Raw genomic sequence first — 20978 nt, forward strand, 5'->3', positions numbered from 1 at the left:
TTTTTTGATAATCTGAGAGGGAAAAAAAAACTTGATAGAAAAAAAAATAACAATAAAGATATTTCACCTCTAGAGCGGCCAACGAACGTCGACCAAATGCTCTGATACCAAATGATAAGCGCCTACAATGCTGGAATTTGCAAAGCTAGAGGTCCTTCTAGAATCTTTACAAAACGCTCACAGAGAAAGCTAACTTAACGGATTGATTTCAACCAAGAGCTGGTTAGAAGATGAATGACTCATAGATCGAACTTGGAATCTATGATGGTCACTCTTAGATACCAAGACAATTCACTCCAGAATTAGCTTGATCAAAACTAATTCAATTAATCAGTTTAAACATCAAACCTAAAGCAAGGTTTGAAAAAGAATAACATCAAAAGGTTATCAAGAAAACGCAAAGGTTTTTTCTATATTCAACAAAATCCATCCTAACATGAATATTACATGCCTTCAAATAGGCCCAAAAGATAACCCTAACAAAATAAAGTTCAGCCACCAACCACTAATAAATGCTAATAAATGCTATTAAATACAAATTGGAGAAAATAAGGCATTAATAAATTTCCTTAATTGGTAATTCAACTACTAAAGGCAAGTCTTCTAATTATTCCTTTAGTGGTAATTCAACTATCAGCCACTCCATTATTTTCTTGATTTGATTTTTGAATCTTCTTTGTATTGCTTCTTGTAATTGCTTGTTCGGGTACATGGGAGTGATCAGTTGTTGGATTCATATCAGATTGAATGTGTAATCACTATTTTATTAATAATGAAATCCATGTAAAAGTATTATTATCCTACCTTTTAACTCTAAACCTATGCAAAATTTGATTATTTAAAATTATGTTTATGGTCAGTAACCATAGAGGAGAAAAAAATCGTTGAAGTTATTCCATAATATAATTTTTAATTTGATAATTTCACTTTAATCATCAATCATGAATACATAAAGAAAATGTTAGAATTTAGATAGACGATGTGAATTGATATAAAAAAAAATGGTAGTAAGAGGGTTGTCCCTTGCATCCTCAAGATATGCATATTTCACTATTACAACGCCCATATGAAATAGAATAAAATATAAAATAGGTCCCATCGAGATTTGAACTCGAGTTATTAGATTCAGAGTCCAATGTCCTAACCACTAGACCATGGGACCACAAATATTTGTAAGAATTTGTGTGTAATAAATCTCTTAATTTCAAAAAATAAATAGTACCTTCATATACTTTCAGAACTTCAAAAATTACCGATGTCTCCTCGTTTTTCAGTTTTGTATTTGATAGGGTTTCAACACATTAAAATCAATTAATATATTAGGTGACGTTTAATTATCTACCATTCTTTTTTAGCCCTACAATAATAAATATGGTTAAAAAGTAGTGAAAGAAGTATTTTGTTCGCCCAATTTTCTACCATTCTTTTTCAGCCCATGAGAAGCATACCCACGGTAAGATACTTGCATTCACGTTGTCCCTTGCGTTTTTCTTCACCGTCAGCAAATTTACAATTTTTGCATACTGAGGTATAAAGATAGTCGAATTGTGTAGGTAGAAGACACTACAACGTCGTGGGAACATATGGCAAGCAAATAGGGACTCACCATAGTTGAGATATGAACAGAAGAGCGACGGATAAATGGAGTCAAAAGGTGTCGAGAAGAAAGAGAAAGGCAGACAGAAAGACGCGTGAATTGGGAGAAGAAGACAACGGGATAGGGTCATATTTTGTTTGAATTCGGGCAACCCATCACTACAACCAACCCACGACCCATCATTCCTTTCGATTGGTGACCCATTTGCAAGAAGTTCAAGAAACGAGGCTCCGAACACCAGACAAGAGGTAAATAAACATCTTTGAGTTTTCTGAATAAATACTTGAGAGAATCGATTGGATTCTAATATATAACCTAAGTCGAGTATGAATTAATGGTACATGAAAGAAAAATATTAGAATAGTGAGTTAAAGGCTTAAATCAGATGTTTTGTTAAAAAGTTAAGTAACATTAAATTAACCCCTTAAACAAACTATGCTACTTACAAAATTTTAATACTTGGAATATTATTCTATGTTAAAGCTACGTATGAAATTTGATAGCGATTGGATATACCTAAGATGGTAAATCGAGAGGAGGTGTAAAATGACCATAATGTCCTTCATCCAAATCAAGTTACAAGTAAATTTTCACGCCCATGGAATCACATTAGATTTCCCTTTCATGTTTAGCTAAGTTAAAACTAATGAGTTTTGATGCTACTCCATGATATAATGTATAAGCCTATGTTAATTTATAAACCATGTTCCTAGAATATACTTAGGATCAATTGAATACAATGGTCAATAAGGTTGTTAGGATTCATACCCAAAAGTGACCGTTATCTCCCACCACTTGGTGTGCAACAATGCCCCTATTCCTCTTTTATGCCCTGCCCTTTGTATCATGAGTAGGATGATAGGGAGGGCCTCCTATTTCCCTCACTTAGATGAGATACACAACATCAGAATTTAATAGCAGGATGATATGATCGTGATAACACCACTCATGTGTTTACAGGAAGAGGACTAAAGGTTACTTTATGGAAAAGTTTTTAGAATCCATAAGGGACATGTAAGAATATAAGCTCTAAGTGCCACGACCCTGATAACTCAATAAGAGATAACATCCTAGCTTAAGGTTTCCATTAAGAGCCTACAAGTAGGCTATTTATTGACTTTTTATTCCATGTTTACATTTATTTCAGTTAACTAGGAGTTGGTCGTGGATGGGAGCGAACTTTGGAGCGTGGGTGATAAGGCAACCCAATCCTCACCCCAACAATCCAAGCTTTTTTTTTAAGCAAAACCCTTGAATCAAAGAAATTACACATTCTTATACAAAACTCGGATCAACCAAGAGATAGTTAAAAGTAGATTACCTCTTAAGGTAAAATATCTAGAAACAATATTTGAAACCTTCTTCTAAATTGAGTCACTCCACAGTTGATCTTGATTAAGACTTGATTGAACGACTCGGATACAATCTACCACAAGAATTGCATGAAACTTAGAAATGACAGAGATGATGCTCAAATTTTAAAGGGTGGAAGTCTTGTTTAGAACTTAATTTTATTCACAAAAATTCTCCTTTTTACCCCGTAAGTTCTCACCTTTTTTCTCTTGTAACTACAAGAAGTTAAGGAATTAAAATAATAAAGAAAGTGTATGAAAATAAATTATCAATGAATGCTATTTATAAAAACTTGATGGTGTGCAAATATTCACTTTTGAAGCTCCAAATGGTACTTCTTCAATCAAATCAACTTTTATCACATGGAATGGAGGTTGAATAGAGCCTATCTAATTTTGAGGATGAAGAATGAATGCTCGTTGAATATTCTTGGTCTTGAATTGTGTAATAGGTCTAGTTGAAACATTTGGAACACCTTGATCCATATCATCTTCCCCCTCTTTAAAATTATTTGTACTCAAATCAGAAAATCATAACCTACTTCAAAATAACTCAAGTAAGCGACATTGATAGTAAGATCAATTTTATAGGTATTGTTATTAATTCTTTCAAGAACTTTGTAAGGGTGATCCCCTCTTGAATGTAACTTTGTTTCCTTTGACATGCAAATCACTCCTTGCCAAAATGTATCCAAACTCAATCATCGGGGTGAAAAATGTGTTCTTTTCGTCCTTTGTTAATTCTTGAAACAACTTTAAAATTTTGTTTCTCAATCTTCACGTTTTTTTAAAGGATTTTGATCAAATCTGCCTTGCTTGTGCTGTTTCACTCACAAAAATATTAGAAGGAATAACAAGCAAAACCAAAGGCGTAAATGGATTAAAATATTATAAGGAATAACAAGCAAAACCAAAGGCGTAAATGGATTAAACCCATAAACATCTTTCAAAGGAGAACAATGAATGGTACTATCAATTACTATATTATATGCAAACTCTACAAAACCATTAGTCCCAAGACTTATATTCTATTAACCACTTACTTTTGTTCATCATTTTACTCCAGATTAAGTTAGTATCACTTCCTTTTGTTCATCATTTTACTAAAGACTAAGTCAATAGGTAATAATATATCTAAAAATTCCATGTAATTGTTACTACTTCCGTAAAGACTAAGTCAGCAACCCTTCAAACTAAAATTTTTCTTGGAAAAGTTTTATAAAAAAGATAATGTAATGCCCGTTAGATTTAATATATATATATATATATATATTAAAATAAAAATAACAAACTAAAGAAAAGAAAAAAAAAACTGACCACCTCCTTTAATCTCCCTGTCCATCCCCTAAAATACCTCCTTCATTGAGTATCAATAATTCAGTAAAAACAGAAATAGAAAGAAAATATTTTTATGGAGGAAAAAAATGCATATAATGGAGAGATGCTGAAGGAAAAGGAAGGCAGATAATGGAGAGATGGTAGGCAGAGGAAGAGAGATGTCATTTGAAAAGATTAGTGATTTAGATGTGAGTTAGAAATTTAGAAAATTATCTGTTGAATGATCTGAATTAGAAATTATCTATCAGTCCATTCAAATTGGTCCACGAATAGATAGATAAGTAAGAGGGGAAGATAGGGAAAAGAAAGATCTGGAAGACCTATTCAAATAAAAAAAAAAAAAAAAAAAAAAAAAAAAAAAAAAAAAAAAAAAAAAACTAAGATTTGGATCGGTAAAACATATTCAAATAAAAAGAAAAAAAAAATATCTATGCTAGAGTCCATTAAAATTGGTCCACGGATAGATAGATAAGTAAGACGGGAAAAGAAAGATCTGGAATACATATTCAAATAAAAATAAAAAATTAAGATTTGGATCGGTAAAACATATTCAAACAGGATGAGAAGGAAGATAGGGAAAAGGAAGATCTCGTTTCAAATAATAAAAAAAAGAAAGATAGGGAAAAGAAAGATATGGAAGACATATTCAAATAAAAAAAATTTGGAAAACAGGATGAGAAGATTTGGCAAAGAGGATGAAAAGGAAATCTAGAAAACATATTAAAAAAAAAAAAAAAAATAAGATTTGAGAATAGTAAAGCCAAAGAAAATTTGGGAATATAATTAAACTTTTGAACAGAATTAAATAATGTGAATATTAAACAATTTAGATATTGGAGTAGATACATGGATACATGGAGAGAGAAAGAATTAAACGATTTAGATATTCGAGTAGATACATGAAGAGAGAGAGAGAAAGATTAGATTTAGAAATAGTAAAGAGAAAAAAAAAATCTGGGAATAGAATTAAACTACTGGACAAAATTAAACTATTTAGATATCCGAGTAAAATTAAACCCAACTGCTTAGAAATTTATAAAATTAAACTCATTAAAAGAATTAGATTTAAATGGCTTAAAATAATTAGATAGGGAGGTAGATTGAACGACACAATAGAATTAGAGTTCAAAGAAAAAAAACAAAAGAGAGAAGATTTTAGGAGAGAAAAGAAAATTAGAACGGGTTGAATAATTAGATATGGAGGTAGAATTGAACGACATTAGAGTTCAAAGAAAAAAAAAACAAAAGAGAAAATTTTAGGAGAGAAAAAAAAATTAGAACGGATTGAAAATGACAAGTACTGACAAGTACTGTTCATATGACAAGTACTATTCATATGGAAGTACCGTAAACAGAATTAAAATATAACATAGAAGAGAAATAAGTGAGGGAAGGAAAATGGAAAATATGAGAAATTATTATATTTGTATCCCTAGTATATAATATTAAAGGTTGAATTATACAAGCCACTTGATATATTAATAATATTATATTGACATATTATTAATTTAAGTTTTAAGTTTTATTATCCTATATAATTTAGAAACAATGAAAACAATGGCTTAAAATAATTAGATAGGGAGGTAGATTGAACGACACAATAGAATTAGAGTTCAAAGAAAAAAAAACAAAAGAGAGAAGATTTTAGGAGAGAAAAGAAAATTAGAACGGGTTGAATAATTAGATATGGAGGTAGAATTGAACGACATTAGAGTTCAAAGAAAAAAAAAACAAAAGAGAAAATTTTAGGAGAGAAAAAAAAATTAGAACGGATTGAAAATGACAAGTACTGTTCATATGACAAGTACTATAAATATGGCAAGTACCGTAAACAGAATTAAAATATAACATAGAAGAGAAATAAGTGAGGGAAGGAAAATGGAAAATATGAGAAATTATTATATTTGTATCCATAGTATATAATATTAAAGGTTGAATTATACAAGCCACTTGAAATATTAATAATATTATATTGACATATTATTAATTTAAGTCTTAAGTTTTATTATCCTATATAATTTAGAAACAATGAAAACATGGAATTCGATATTCAGACCGTTTAGAGCCGTATTTCACATGGTTAGTTGGATTGTGAAATACTAACAAGAGGTGACAGTTCTAGACCATAGACCATGAGACATTCCAAAAATTGAACTTAAGAGACCAATAATATTATATTGACATATTATTAATTTAAGTTTTAAGTTTTATTATCTTATATAATTTAGAAACAATGAAAACATGGAATTCGATATTCAGACCGTTTAGAGCCGTATTTCACATGGTTAGTTGGATTATAAATTAAAATGTGAAATACTAACGAGAGGTGACAGTTCTAGACCATAGACCATGAGACATTCCAAAAATTGAACTTAAGAGACCTTTTTGCCTGTCTCCTTCAGATCTAGTTCCTCTCGCATTACTCCCCTACTTGGAATGGACAGGCCAAAGAACAACCCCAGCAACCCAAAGCAATGGTCTAAGCCAACCTCCAACCACTTTGTTGCCCCTATATGAGTTACAAGCTCACATTACCAAGCTCGGCGATTTCCTTAAGACAATGACTACTTTATGAAGACTACATCCAATTTTAAATCTATCAATGTGGGATTGTTGTAGCACAGAAATGTATCATATTTAGAGGTAAAATAGATAAATGCATTTATTCAAAACAAATTGGCAAGCTCTGTGAAACCAGCCGAAAAACAACTCCAGTATGGGTTACAAGCTCATATTACCAAGCTCGACAATTTCCTTAAGACAATGACTACTTTATGAATACTACATCCAATTTTAAATCCATCAATGTGGGATTGTTGTAGGTGAGAAACCTATCATTCTCACCTCTCCGAACACTCTTAAGGTCTCAAATTTTCATATTTTTATGCAATTACAACATATTCATATTTACAAGTAAAATAGATTAATACATTGATTTAAAACAAATTCGTTGACAATTATAGACATTCAAATATTCCTATAAAAATTGAGCCAAAAAAATTTGGAAAGTTTTAAAGTTACATTTATGAAATTGGAAAAAAGTAGTTGGCAAGCTCGATGTCCTTAGTCCAAGCCACCAAAAATATATGTAAAAAAATTGGATGTCAGGCTGAGGACTATCCAGAGAGGTCTATATTGGGTCTAGGAGAATTGACCCGGTATCCTTCCACCGACAAGACCGGAAGGTTACACTCCTTTGTGACCATTGAGAATTTCATGAGAACCACTCGAAAAGTCGTTCAATTTTATGAAAAACTAAAGAGGTTCGGTTTTAGGGTTGATGTGGTCGGTTCAGTTCAACTGGCCACGTCATCGTCTCTTCCTCCCGCAAGGGAAGGACACGACTCATGGCGTTGCTCCTCCGTTTGAAAACGGAGTTCGCCAGCTCATTCCAGAGCATTTCTCCCCTCGATTCCTTCATAAAACATAAAGATGAACTGTCAAGGAAGAGTTTGGGATAGATATCTCACCTGCTCGTGAACTACAACGTAAGTTAAAGACGTTCAAAGTCGGGGGAAACTCGTTTTGTTGTCGGAGTAAACCTAGGAGGTGTTGTTATTAGTTACGACGATGCAGACACTGTCAGACCACACCTCCTCACCAAAGATCCTCTTTATACCTTTCTTAAACTAAAGACATAATTCTTAGAGGTTGTTTGGGCGTGGTTGAGGCGAATTTTGAGTTCCTTCCCTCGGTCTACAACTTAACCTAGAACACGATATTTCCGTTGGTCAGCTCAAACTAGGCCATCAAACATGTTCCATTTAATCCCCTCAAGCTCTTGGAAACATCAATTTTTTATTTTAAGTGCCATAAATAAGAATTCGAATATCGTCCCCAAAACTTACCGATATCGAATTCCTTCGGTTACGCTTGTTCTTAAGGTTGTCTACCTTTGAGGCCTTCTTAAAAAATGATCCTTAGTTGTGTAGAAATTAATTGAGAATGGATTTGTTCATCGAAAATGTCTATAGCTTCGGATTGGATTTCAAGCTTTCTGATCAGGGCTTTACCGACGTTAATTTTTAATTCAAGTCGTTGGATATGTGAGCTGTGAGTGTTCTAGACCCTCCCCAATTTTGGAGGAGATTGGAGCTTGAGAAATGAGTCCCATTTTTTTAAGAAAATCTTTCTCTATAAAATGTTACAATTCTTGTTCCCCATTTTTTTAAGAAAATCTTTCTCGATAAAATGTTACAATTCTTGTTCTTTGAAAACCTTTGAATTCTTATTCTTGGGTGTTGGATAAAATGTTACCATTCTTGTTGTTTGAAAACAATTCTTGTTCTTTGAAAACCTTTGAATTCTTATTCTTGGGTGTGTCCCATTTTTTTTAAGAAAATCTTTTTCGATAAAATGTTACAATTCTTGTTCTTTAAAAACCTTTGAATTTTTATTCTTGGGATTAGATATAAAATGTTACAATTCTTGTTCTTCAAAAACCTTTGGATTCTTATTCTTGAGTGTTACCATTCCATACTCGTAACAGATTAATAATGTTTTATTTCTTATGTCCCTGTTCATGTGAACTTTCAAACTTATATCTTATAGATTTTCTGCTCACAAATAGAAAATAAGTTCCCACCAAAATTTGAACTCTTATCCGATAAAATGTGAACTTTCAAACTTATATCTTATATCTTATTCTTGGGTGTGTCCCATTTTTTTTAAGAAAATCTTTTTGGATAAAATGTTACAATTCTTGTTTTTCAAAAACCTTTAAATTCTTATTCATAAAAAAACCTCCATTTCTAAGGGTAGAAATCCCAACTTGATAGCTTCATTTTATTCATAAAAAATCTCAATTTTACGTAGTACTTTCAACTCTTCAAATGCTTACTAAATGATTAAGTGGCCATGATTGGTGAGTTACTCCCACTCCCATTTAACCAAAAAAAAAAAAAATAATAAAAAAAATTAGGACCACTTCGACAAGTAACTTCCCCATCCTATGGGGGAATGCAACAAGTTATGGAATTATAATTATAAATAAAGTTTGCAAATAAATTATCAATTAAGTGCTATATATAGCAACTCCATCCTCCCTTTCAACCGAGTAAATATTCACTCGAAACTTCAAATGATCCTTACTCAATCAAAACAGCTTGTAACACATGAAATGGAGGTTGAATCGAGTCTATCCAATTTTATAAATGAAAAATGAATGTTTGTTGAATATTCTTGGCCTTGGATTATATAATAAGTTTAGTTGAAACATTTGGAACATCATGATACTTATTAGAGGGCCATGAATAAACATTTGTAACACCCCAAACTTACTGCTAGCAGATATGTCCTCTTTAGGCTTTCCCTTTCGGGCTTCCCCTTAAGGGTTTTGAAACCCATCTACTAGGGAGAGGTTTACACACTCTTCTAAAGAGTGTTTTGTTTCCATCTCCAACAAACGTGGGATCTCACAATTCACCCTCCTTCAAGGCCCAGTGTCCTCACTAGCACTAGTTCCTCTCTTTAATTGATGTGGGATCTTACAATCAACCCCCTTTGAGACCCAGCATCTTTGTTGGCACTCGTTCTTCTCTCCAATTGATATGAGATCTCACAATCCACCCCCTTCGGGGCCAGCGTCCTCGCTACTGCTGGTTCCTCTCTCCAATCAATGTGGGATCTCAGCATCACTCCCGCTAGTAAAGTCAAATTTTCAAGTTTTGTTTTGTTTTGAACGAGACGAGTAAGTAACCCTGCTGGTGGGTATAATCTCAGGACTTCGTTCAATATCATCGTAACCTAAATGTTGGGAATAACATAAAGTTTAACCAATGAAATAATAAAATAAAAAAATGAAAATATATAGAAGAGAGTCTTACTCACAATTTTTAGGCGATTTAAACCATCAAAATCTGGTTTGTTGTTACCAAAGACTTGTAGGACCTCTTCCCTTGCTAGATCTTACCATTTTGTGTATGAGCTCAATAAAACCATAGTCCAAACTAGTAGCATTGCTGTGGTTTCTTGGCCAGCAAGGTAAAAGATTCTACATTCTTCTACTACATCTTTGATACTCATTGTGATATCGTTGTTTTCGTGCTCTTGAATTTCTTTCAAATTTGATTCGAAGAGGATGCTTAATAGATCAGTATGCATAGCTTCACCTACCATCATAGCCCTTTGCCTTTTGTTGATAACGCCCAAGAGCAACGTTTTTAATTCTTTGCTCATCTTTTTCATTCTATTGTTTGACTTCATTGGTACAAACCTGCACAAACGTTATAATAAGATGTTATACGAAATTTCATAAATATTGTTTCTATGAGATCTCACATTTGGAGAGAGAAATGAGTGCCAGCAAGGATGTTGGTCCCGAAGGAGATGGATTGTGAGATCTCACATTGGTTGGAGAGGGGAACAAAACATTTTTTTATAAGGGTGTGGAAATCTCTTTGCGAGTTTTAAAAACCTTGAGAGGAAGCCTAAAAGTGAAAGCCCGAAGAGGAAAATATCTGTTAGTGGTGGGCTTGGGCTGTTACAAATGGTATCAGAGCTAGACACTAGGCGGTGTACCAACGAGAACGTTGGCCCCAAAGGAGGGTTGATTGTGAGATCCCACATCGATTGGAAAGAGGAACAAGTGTCAGTGAGAACGTTGGGCCCCAAAGGAGGGTTGATTGTGAGATCCCACATCGATTGGAAAGAGGAAGAAGTGTCAGTGAGGACGCTGGGCCCTAAAGGGGGTGGATTGTGATATTCCACATCGCTTGAAGAGAGAAACGAGTGCCACTGTAACGACCCAAAATTTTCTACTTAATTTAAGGTCGCTACTGTATACGTACCATAAACATTGAATGCGGAAGACTTCATTTGAATTCCATAAAACATAACCTTTAGCTTAAAACACAGCCATGGACTTACGTGTTTCGAAAATCTCTTTAAAACAACACAACAAAAGACCCGAAATAAAATAAGTAAGCGTTTAAGTTTAAAACATCCTATTCTATCCTAAGTCTAAGAAAATAAATACCACTATCCTATGCATGTGCCATGATCTCGAGTTGCGGTCGTCATCAGCAGTACAGGAATGCCTTGCCTTAACCTGAAAAATGTAGTAGCACATGGCTTGAGTATTTTAAAAAATACTTAGTAAGTGACCCCACTATTGGGGTTAAATGCAACAATCACATGCAATGAAATGATGGGACCTATCTTTTGTTTCGTTTTCCCTACGGTGCAATCCTAACGGATAATCGTGGACGTGTACCATATACTCTACACACAGCCCATACGTGCGAGTATGGGCTCACCAGCTAGTTCGCACACCGCTGGGCCACAGTCCTTAGCGGGTGGGCATACTCTCGGAGCCTCTTATGCCGGGACCTGTTAAAACTAGAACCGTCACGGCAGCACTTTGCAATGTATAACGATCGTTGTCCTGCCATTGGATGTACGCGTCCGTACCCTCGTGATGGGATGAGGGTATCCCCCCAGATGCATGGACACACATAATGCATGAGGTCCCTCTATTTCTACATTTATCTTTAATGACCATAACCCCCCTGTCACGTTCTAGGCTTCATGTCATTCTCATTTTCATTTCACATTTCATACACATTTCTATCGGGGTTATGGTTCCAAACAGTTTACCGTGTTTCATGTCATACAATTCATGCGGTTCACATTCACATATTCATACAAACATGCCATAATCATTCAAGGACCTCATATCGTTACATGCATTACACATCACATCAGACTAAAAGCATACATAACATACATTCACGTTCACATAACTACGTACTTAAGCACAATAATCTAGCATACAATGTATCATATCATAAACAAGTCATAACGTAAACACTTCATAGTCATATCATTCTCTAACTTACCATAGCTTTAACGTTCTTATACCTATCACAGACATATCATTACGTAACGTATCTTAGTCATATCGTCAATCTCTCCTATCCATAGCACTCCGGTATGTAACCTAACCTTAACGTTTCATGAACGTATCTTACTGCTATCGTTACATTTCGTTTTGTGCATCCTTCTCGTATCCTATCTCAAACATATCCTTGAGCACATCGTACCATAATTATTATCATACAAACCACATATTATAACATAACATAACATATAGGAAGCATATCAATCCACAGACAATTCACACAGACACGTGCAGAACCACAGGGCATGTGTCAACATCAAATATAACCATGCCGATAGTAAGGTCACTTACCTGGCTAGCTTAAGTCGTTGTCACGAATATATCTTTAATGAAAGTTCGATTCCGTCCTTTGAAATCCGGGTCAATCTATATGAGCCCATGACATTAGTTTCGGGTTTGAATTCTACAACATTATTTCTCTAATTTACATGGGTCCATTGTTAGAAGTCTTGAAATGTTATATATCTATAATTATATTTTTATTAAAAATCTCAGTTTTCATGCTTACTGTTGTATAAAAAGTAGTTACAGCTAAGTTATTCTAAGCTTTACTATTCTCTGTATTTACCCTCTGTATTTACCTTCCCTTCCATATTTAGGTTTTCAAGTCCCTAAGCTTTTTTTTTTTTTTTTTTTTTATCTGTTGCCTTCTAATTCTGTTCTCATGTATTCCAAATTTATAGTGGATCTCTATTTCCAAATCTTTTCTTATCTCAGTGTTTCCTATTTCCTTATCTCAGTTTACTCTTGACCATTCTATCTTTAATCTATTCATTTGGCTACTAATAAAAATTTAATTTAATATTGCTAATCTGGCCTGATTTACTAGAATCGTACACATGATTGACATTTAGTTTCTAACTCAAAGCTAGATCATTGTAATAATTCAATGAAGATCTAATTATAATTTGGTGTGATTTCTAAATAAAAATAGGATAAAAGAAAATGAAGATTTAATATATACCTTATTGATCAGATCTATCTTCACGTACATCTCCAGTGAATCTCACCTGGGTAAAGGCCATTCTCATTCTTTTTTTTTTTTCTCTTAAGTAAATCTGAAGATTATATTTTTCTGTTTCTTTTTTTGCAGTAACTGTTACTTTCGTGAGTACGGATGGGTTGATGAGAGATAATTGTGGGAAGGGATGAGAGGTTAGTGGAGAGTAGATTTTTTATTTTTTTTTAATTAATTAATTAATTAATTAATTAATTAATGTATTATTATTATTATTTTAACTATTTTTATTGGTTTATTTCTTTATTTATTTTTGGGCTATTACAGCCACCGAGGACTCTAAGCCCCGAGAGTGGGCGGATTATGAGATCTCACATTGGTTGGAGAGGGGAACGACTAAGAGTGTGAAAATCTCTCCATAGTATAAGCGTTTTAAAACTTTGAGAAAAATCCCTAAAGGCAAACCTTAAAAAAGACTCATATTCATGTCTAAATGGATTAGGTATTTAAGCAATGAATAAGAATCTATAAATTGAATTGCGTAAGAGTTCACCCCCCATCCTGGTATGTAAACGGTAGATATAGCTTTAACGACTAGATTCTCAGGTTGTTTAAGATGTAAAAAGATCATTTTTCCTTGTTCATAGCTGCTTCCAAATTATTCGAGAAATCACATCAGCTGCCAAGTTTTCCAAATGAGGCATCACATCCAATTCATAATATCCATCTTTTGAGACCATTTCTTCCCACTTCCTAATCATCTTAGAGCAACTCTCACACATTGCAGGCACCATGTCGTGTATAACAATTTAAGCATATATATGAACAATTAGACTCCCAAAAATATTGTTGCTCAAAGTTTTTAAACCAATCTAGCGGTTAGTTATAACAGTTCAAGCCAACCGTTAGTAGATATTGTCTTCTTCGGAATTTTCATTTCAGGGTTTGTCCTAGAGTTTTTAAAACGCATTTGTTAGAGAGAAGTTTCCACATCCTTGCTTCGTTCTTCTCCCCAATTGATGTGAGATCTCACAAATAGACGCGTTTACAAGAGTGTGGAAACCTCTCCCTAGCACACACATTTTTAAAACCTTTCGGGGAATTCCAAAACAGAAAGCCCAAAGAGGACAATATCTATTAGCGGTGGGATTGGGCTGTTACAAATTGTTTCAGAGCTAGATACTGGTAGTGTGCCAGTGAGGAGAAAGAAACGAGTGTCAGCGAGGACGCTGGGCCCTATAGAAGAGTGGATTGTGAGATTCCACATCGGTTGGAGAGAGGAATGAAGTATTAAGAGTGTGAAATATCTCCCTAGCAGACACGTTTTAAAACTGTGAGGGTGGCGATGATATGTAACGGTCCAAAACGAACAATATCTACTAGCGGTGGGCTTGAGCTGTTACAAGTCGTATTGACACCAACAATTGTACAAAATTAAACTTATAAATACTAACTGTGAGTTTATTTATTTTGATATCTAATTACAAGAAGAAAGCATACCTTCAAGTGTTTGAAATGAAAGTCTGGATTGATTATCTTTCTATGTTTAACCCATTTGGGTCCTTCATGACTAGTAAGTCTATCGAAAAGCAACCTTGTAAGAGGGTTGATAGTTGGCTTTTGAATATCATGCATTAAACAAAGTGCAGCTTTGAGTTGATCCGGGTCGATATGGTCCAACCCACATGAACGAATTCTTGTATTTAATATAAACAAACACCCGAAAATATTTGCTAAAACCACCGCATCTAAATGGTGATAAAAGTTCTCAATTAATAAAGGGAAGGACAAAGCTAAGTCTAGTTATGTTTGCTAATTTATAATTAATGGTGACTTTTCTTGCGTCTGATAGAGAGAGTTTTTCACACCCTTATAAGAGGTGTTTCGTTATCGACTCCCCAATCGATGTAGGATCTCACACTACACCCCTCTTTGGGGCCCAGCGTCCTCGCTTGCACTCGTTTCTTTTGTAACGATACTAAATTTTGTTTATAACCTAAGGTCGTTACTGTATACGTATCATGATTATTTAATGTGAAAATACTTCATTCAAACTTTATAATAAAAACATAACCTTCTTCTTACCTGTCATTTCTAAAGCCCTTAAATAAAATAATGGGCATTGAAATAAACAAGAAATAACATAAAGTAAAAATGCCTTGTAGTTTGAAAATGCAACTAACCTATACTAACATATAATCTAATAATTCAAATTATGAAACTACCCTAAGCATGGGTCATGGTCTCCTAGGTGCGATGCCACCGTCCACCGAGAGGAGCTTTATCTTTATCTGAAAATGAGAGTAGTACATGGCTAGAATATTTTAAGAAATACTCAATAAGTGATCCCCGGTCGGAGTTAAATGCAAGCACATATAATTTCATGAATGAGACCTATCATAACAGTGTATTTTCCTATGGCGGCTATCCTAAATGGGCAATTTGAATGTGTACTTTTCCTACCCATAGTCCACACGTGCAAGCATGGACCCACCAGTCAGTTTGCATACCTGTTGGGCCCCTTTCTGGTCGGGCGAGCATTCTTTGGTAGTTGTTGATGGCGGACACCCGTTAGGAATAACAACCGTCACAAGTGCATTATGATAAATATAAAGATCGTTCCCCTGTCTTGTAGCATACGCGTTCGTACTATCGTGAAGGAGAAGGGGTATTCCTCGATGCAGGAGCACACAATAATGCATGAGATCCCAACATTTTTCCATTTTCATTATCATATAATACAATCCCGTTAGCGTTTCCTTCATATCATATCATTTTTCATATTGTTTATCATATCTTTCATGCGTATGTCAGAGATGTATTTCATGTAACTCGTTGTTTTACATGTCCATCATATCATATCATTCATGTCACATATATGTCATATCATAACGTTTTCATGCTTTCAGATTTAACAATCCACATCATGCACATATTGTATCATATCATGTATCATAACAGTCACATAGCATATCTCGAGCATGTCTTCAACATATCATATCATAAACATATCAATTCATCAAATACAACATAACATTCACATATCATAATATATACATATCATTTCATAACAGTTTGCATATACAAGCATATAACACGTGTGGAGCCACGAACACATGCCATCATACAACACAAAATTATAATTGAATGATGGTAGGGCCACTTGCTTGGTTGGCCTTAACTGACCTTTTTCCTAATCCGAGTACATTCGCTCCCGTTCCTCGAAATTACTCCAATTATCGTTGGTCATCGTAAGAGGAAGCAATGAACCTACTTTGAACACGCATAATTCCGTCTCTATTTGGTGTTTAAATTTAAGAAAAATATCATGATGTAGTCGAAACTACGATCTACAACTTTGCTAAAGAAACCAAGTTGATTTGAGTTCAAAATAAAAAAAAAATACAAAAATTTAAAACTCAAAGAAGAAAAACCTAATCGGATCTATGTTTTGACGGTTAGAAGGAGAGATGAAGTTTTGGCGTGCCATGTGTCAATCAGCGAGAGGAATGATGCGTGCTATTAGAAGGAAGACACCCATCGGGTGCCGAGTAGAATGATGCAACAAGCGTGGCATGGAGCGACATGTCTCCACCCAGACGAGGACACGCCGCCTTCTACAATACCGATCCGACCCACGTATTTTGACCCAAACCGATCTGCCACCCACTAACCAACCCGATTCGACCCTTTGTCCAAAGAAAATTGAACTGACTAGCCCACTATCATACCAGAAACCTTGACCTGCGACCCGCGCTTGCAGAATCCTCTCACGCATGGTACTCGCACGTGGCTGTCACGAGAAGAATATGTGACGACGTTTGGTAACGCGTGGCCTGCGAGTGTAAGATGATTTTTGGTCTGTTCCTAGATTTTTATCCTAATTATGATTCTAACTATATTTTTATGTGAAATAGGTCCTAAATGAGGAAAATCACTTCTTTTGGACACCCTCCTAGTGATAAAGAAATATCTCAACATATCTACTTCTCTACATATGGCCCACACATGCAAGCATGGGCCCACTAGGTAGGCTAACACACCCATTGGGCCTGACTCGTCGGGATAGCACTCGCTAACAAGTTGTGCCAGATACTATAGAGGGAAAGGGTAGGCATGACCTCATGACAAACATAAATGTCGTAAATCATCAGTCGTAATGTATACGTTTGTACTCATCATAATGGGAATGTATTATAGTGCACATGACACACAAATATGCATGAGATTCTTATAGCTTTTAATCATGAAATATTATACAAGGCAAGACAAACCTCCATTTATTTATAACATATTAAGTTTGTAAATTATGCTTACATAATTCCTCTACAATATGTAACACATAACATAGTTGTCACGAGAATTAAGCATTATAGAACAGCGTAGCATAGCTTCTATGCATAGCACAACTTATCGTGGCTCACACAACATGTTTCAGCATACCATATCATAGCATGACATAACATAGCACAATATGGAATAACATAGCATAGCATGACATAACACAACATAATATGAGATTATAAAATATATCGTAACATATTGTTCATATATATGACACGTGCAATGGCAATGGGGGATGCATCATCATACATAATACAATTCATCCAACAAAGCCGATCGTGGAGCTACTTACTTGGTTGGCCTAGGCCAAAGTAACTAATTATTCTTGGTACCAGCGTAAATTTGCTCCTTAACGTCCAATTCAACTTCAGATCCATCTTCTTGATGATATGAATTAAAACAAAATCATTGCAAAGATCGTTCACCTTGTATCCTAATTATTGAAGATAAAAGAAATATCTCAACATATCTACTTTAATCTCTTTTGATTTTCCCAAATCAAGTCTCTTGCTACATATTTAAGATTCTTGAAATTAAAAATCATGTGTAGCTGGTTTGGTATAATTTTCATTGAATATTTTAAGGTAAGACATCTTATACAGATGACGATAGCGTCGGTAAGAAGACCATGGAACTAGTGTTAGGGTAGCTGCCTTTATGTCTTTCTGTAGCCATTAGGTTAGAATACGACATTAAATTATTTTTCCTTTTTGCTTCAAATGCTACATTATTTACTTTTCAACTTTACAACTAACCCTTTACAAGACTTCCTTGATCTCATGACTTCCCTTATGTGTTTTTAGAGAATGTACCGAGGATACTTCCGTCCTGGATAGTAGATCTCTGCATAGAGCTTGAATTGGGTACAAATTCATATCACTTGGCCGACCCGTCACCCTGGACCAATAACCCACGTGCCTACCCAACTTGACCTGGCTTCTAGGTCGCATGCATACTTTACTCTGACTCATTACCAACCCGACTCGATCGTGACCCGCACACGTCCACCTCCCCTGACTCTTAAAGGAAATAAGTGCTTTAATAGAAGTTTTAAAGACAAGATTGTAAAGTTGATAGATAGGCTCCACGAAGTTGGAATAGGGGTTTGATAACTTGGAATAGGGGTTTGATAACTGAGTAAATATTCATTTGAACTTCCAAGCTTTTATGTACCTCCCTTTTGCCTTACAATAGAGAAGGAGAAAAACAGTAAATATAAAGGGTAAAAAGAAACACAGTCAAGCAAATAATAATAATCTTAACCACACTAAACAGATGCAAAGGAAATTGTGAAACAAACCATACCAAATGAAGTTATATCACAACTCATGGTATCTATCATAGATTCGAGGTATATAGCTCTTGTTGTTCATAGACTTGGGTAGCTAGCTTAGCCTACGTAATGGTTAACTGGTGTCCAAGATTGAGGTGCTATATCATAGAGCTCTCTCTTTGTCATGAGGATGCATGAGTGTGTGCTCGCTTGTAGTCATCCATGGAATGTTAGTTGGTGAACTCTTTCCATATGATCACAAGTCACCGAAGGTTGGGGGAGCAACCCCTGTGTGTGCCAACTCCATTGAGTACCCTCATAATCCATGCCTTCCCATATGACGGATCCACCGTGCAGGGTAATCAAACTAGACTATTAGGCTACACATTTTTAATTGGTCCCATGTCTTGCTCAACGGTACTGTACTTGAGTGGAAAGAGAAGTAGAAACTCTGCAAACACTGTACCGACTGCTAATGGTCTCGGAGGCTACATTTGTCTTCCTAGGTTGCCATGGTGGTCTTCTAGGTCTCTAGGGTGGTGTGGCTATCTTAACATGAACTCATGTCTCCAGGTTTATCAGTTTTGACTCCTTGAGTCTTGTTGGATTGGGAACATTAGGGGTTGCACCCTTTGATCGTCTCTTACGATTGTAATGTGCTTGGAGTACGGGAAGCGTTTCATCCTAGGTCATGTTCTAGCCAAGTTGACACTAACACCCTAGTCTTATTCAATTTCTACTATCACTCTACGGATCATATATTTAACCACCTAGAGTTAATGTATAATATCATGGATACAATTACACATGCTATATTGGGAGATAAATTTTATCAAGCACCTGGAGTGCAGATACATAGTCAATTACAACATACAAAGGCTATTTCAGATATACCTACAACAAGTGTGACATTTCTCATGCTTATCCGATCATTCTAATTTTTTGTCATACTAAATCTAACCTCATAGGAGTTGATTTTACTAGCATGCATGCATATCCAAGCTATCCCTACAAATATTACTTGCCTAGAAATTGAGTGGATACTTACATGATTTGTCTCATGCCTTCCGAGTTCAATTACTGCTGAAAAGTCACAAAAAAATTCTTGAAATTCTCCGTTGGATTCTAATTCAGACAAAAAAATTGGTTAGAATTAAAAACGGCACAGAAATGAGAAATGACACATGTTCGTGGGTTTCTTCCTTCTTACTACAATTTTTTCAGAAATCATAAGTATTTCATTCCAATCTATTTTCTTTTCATTTTCGTAACTCTTGATTCATAACTCAAAATAATTTGGTTTTTCATCAATATTGAAGATTTCTAATAAAACTAACTCTTGTGAGCCAATAATTACCCTCTTCTTATTACCTTTGTATAAGAAACGATAATTCCTTCGTAATGAGTACCGTGCACGACTCTTGGCATAAAAACTATTATCGATTAGGATTTAGTCTCGCACAAAACCCTCACTATTCCAATTAAATCATATCAATCAAAAGATTAGTGAATTAGAGAGCCGCTTCTAACTTGTTAACTTTTATAAATTATTATCAAATAGAATCTAGATCTGACATGAAATCTTCTCTTGCATCTCAACGAAGTTAGTAACATGTATTCGAGATACGATAATTGTCGTCCTTGGCCGAGCATGACTATGTTAAGAGATATTTAACTATCTCCCACGTGCTTTTAGTACTCGAATCATGTTTAGTTTTTTGTTTTTTTTTTTTTTTTTGAAGTGTATGATTATCCCTAAATTACATAAGGCTCTGCCTAACTTTTTTCCTTGTATCGTTACTAGAATAGTGATCAATCATGGGTCCTTCTCGTTCAATGGGATTTTATTCTTAAGGATTGCACTACATTCTTCATTCATTGCTAGATATTGAATTCCTCAAATTTCTTTCGTGTAGTAAAAATGCCCTTCAAAAACTTAACGTACTTGCTTTGTGGTGTTGTTTAGATTATTGTAGAAGGTTTTCATTTGTATGCAATGAGGTATTTTGTTATTGGAAAATTTTCTCAGTAATTTCTTGAACCTTTCTCATGCCTCACTCAACGTCTCATCGTCAAATTGTTGAAAAACTACTTCTCAGCCCATGAGTTAATTGTTCCTATAGACTTAAAGAAGAGACAAAAGCCCGTCTAGCTCAGTTGGTAGAGCGCAAGGCTCTTAACCTTGTGGTCGTGGGTTCGAACCCCACGGTGGGCGT

At 34.8% G+C, this 20978-nt stretch overlaps 2 non-coding genes and 1 pseudogene across 2 annotated transcripts; 1 reads left to right on the plus strand and 2 right to left on the minus strand.

The window, feature by feature from the left end:
- The window catches only part of LOC147787053 (cytochrome P450 CYP72A219-like), a 32155-nt pseudogene extending 15760 nt beyond the window's left edge, over positions 1 to 16395 (minus strand).
- Positions 1091 to 1162, minus strand: TRNAQ-CUG (transfer RNA glutamine (anticodon CUG)). Its single transcript has one exon. It is a non-coding gene; the product is annotated as a tRNA-Gln (tRNA).
- A 4509-nt stretch (positions 16396 to 20904) lies between the features above and the next one.
- Positions 20905 to 20977, plus strand: TRNAK-CUU (transfer RNA lysine (anticodon CUU)). Its single transcript has one exon. It is a non-coding gene; the product is annotated as a tRNA-Lys (tRNA).
- Position 20978: the final 1 nt, after the last annotated feature.

The sequence above is a fragment of the Cucurbita pepo genome, chromosome 18, assembly GCF_057944985.1.
Source record: "Cucurbita pepo subsp. pepo isolate OVF chromosome 18, ASM5794498v1, whole genome shotgun sequence".
NCBI classification, from domain to species: Eukaryota; Viridiplantae; Streptophyta; class Magnoliopsida; order Cucurbitales; family Cucurbitaceae; genus Cucurbita; species Cucurbita pepo.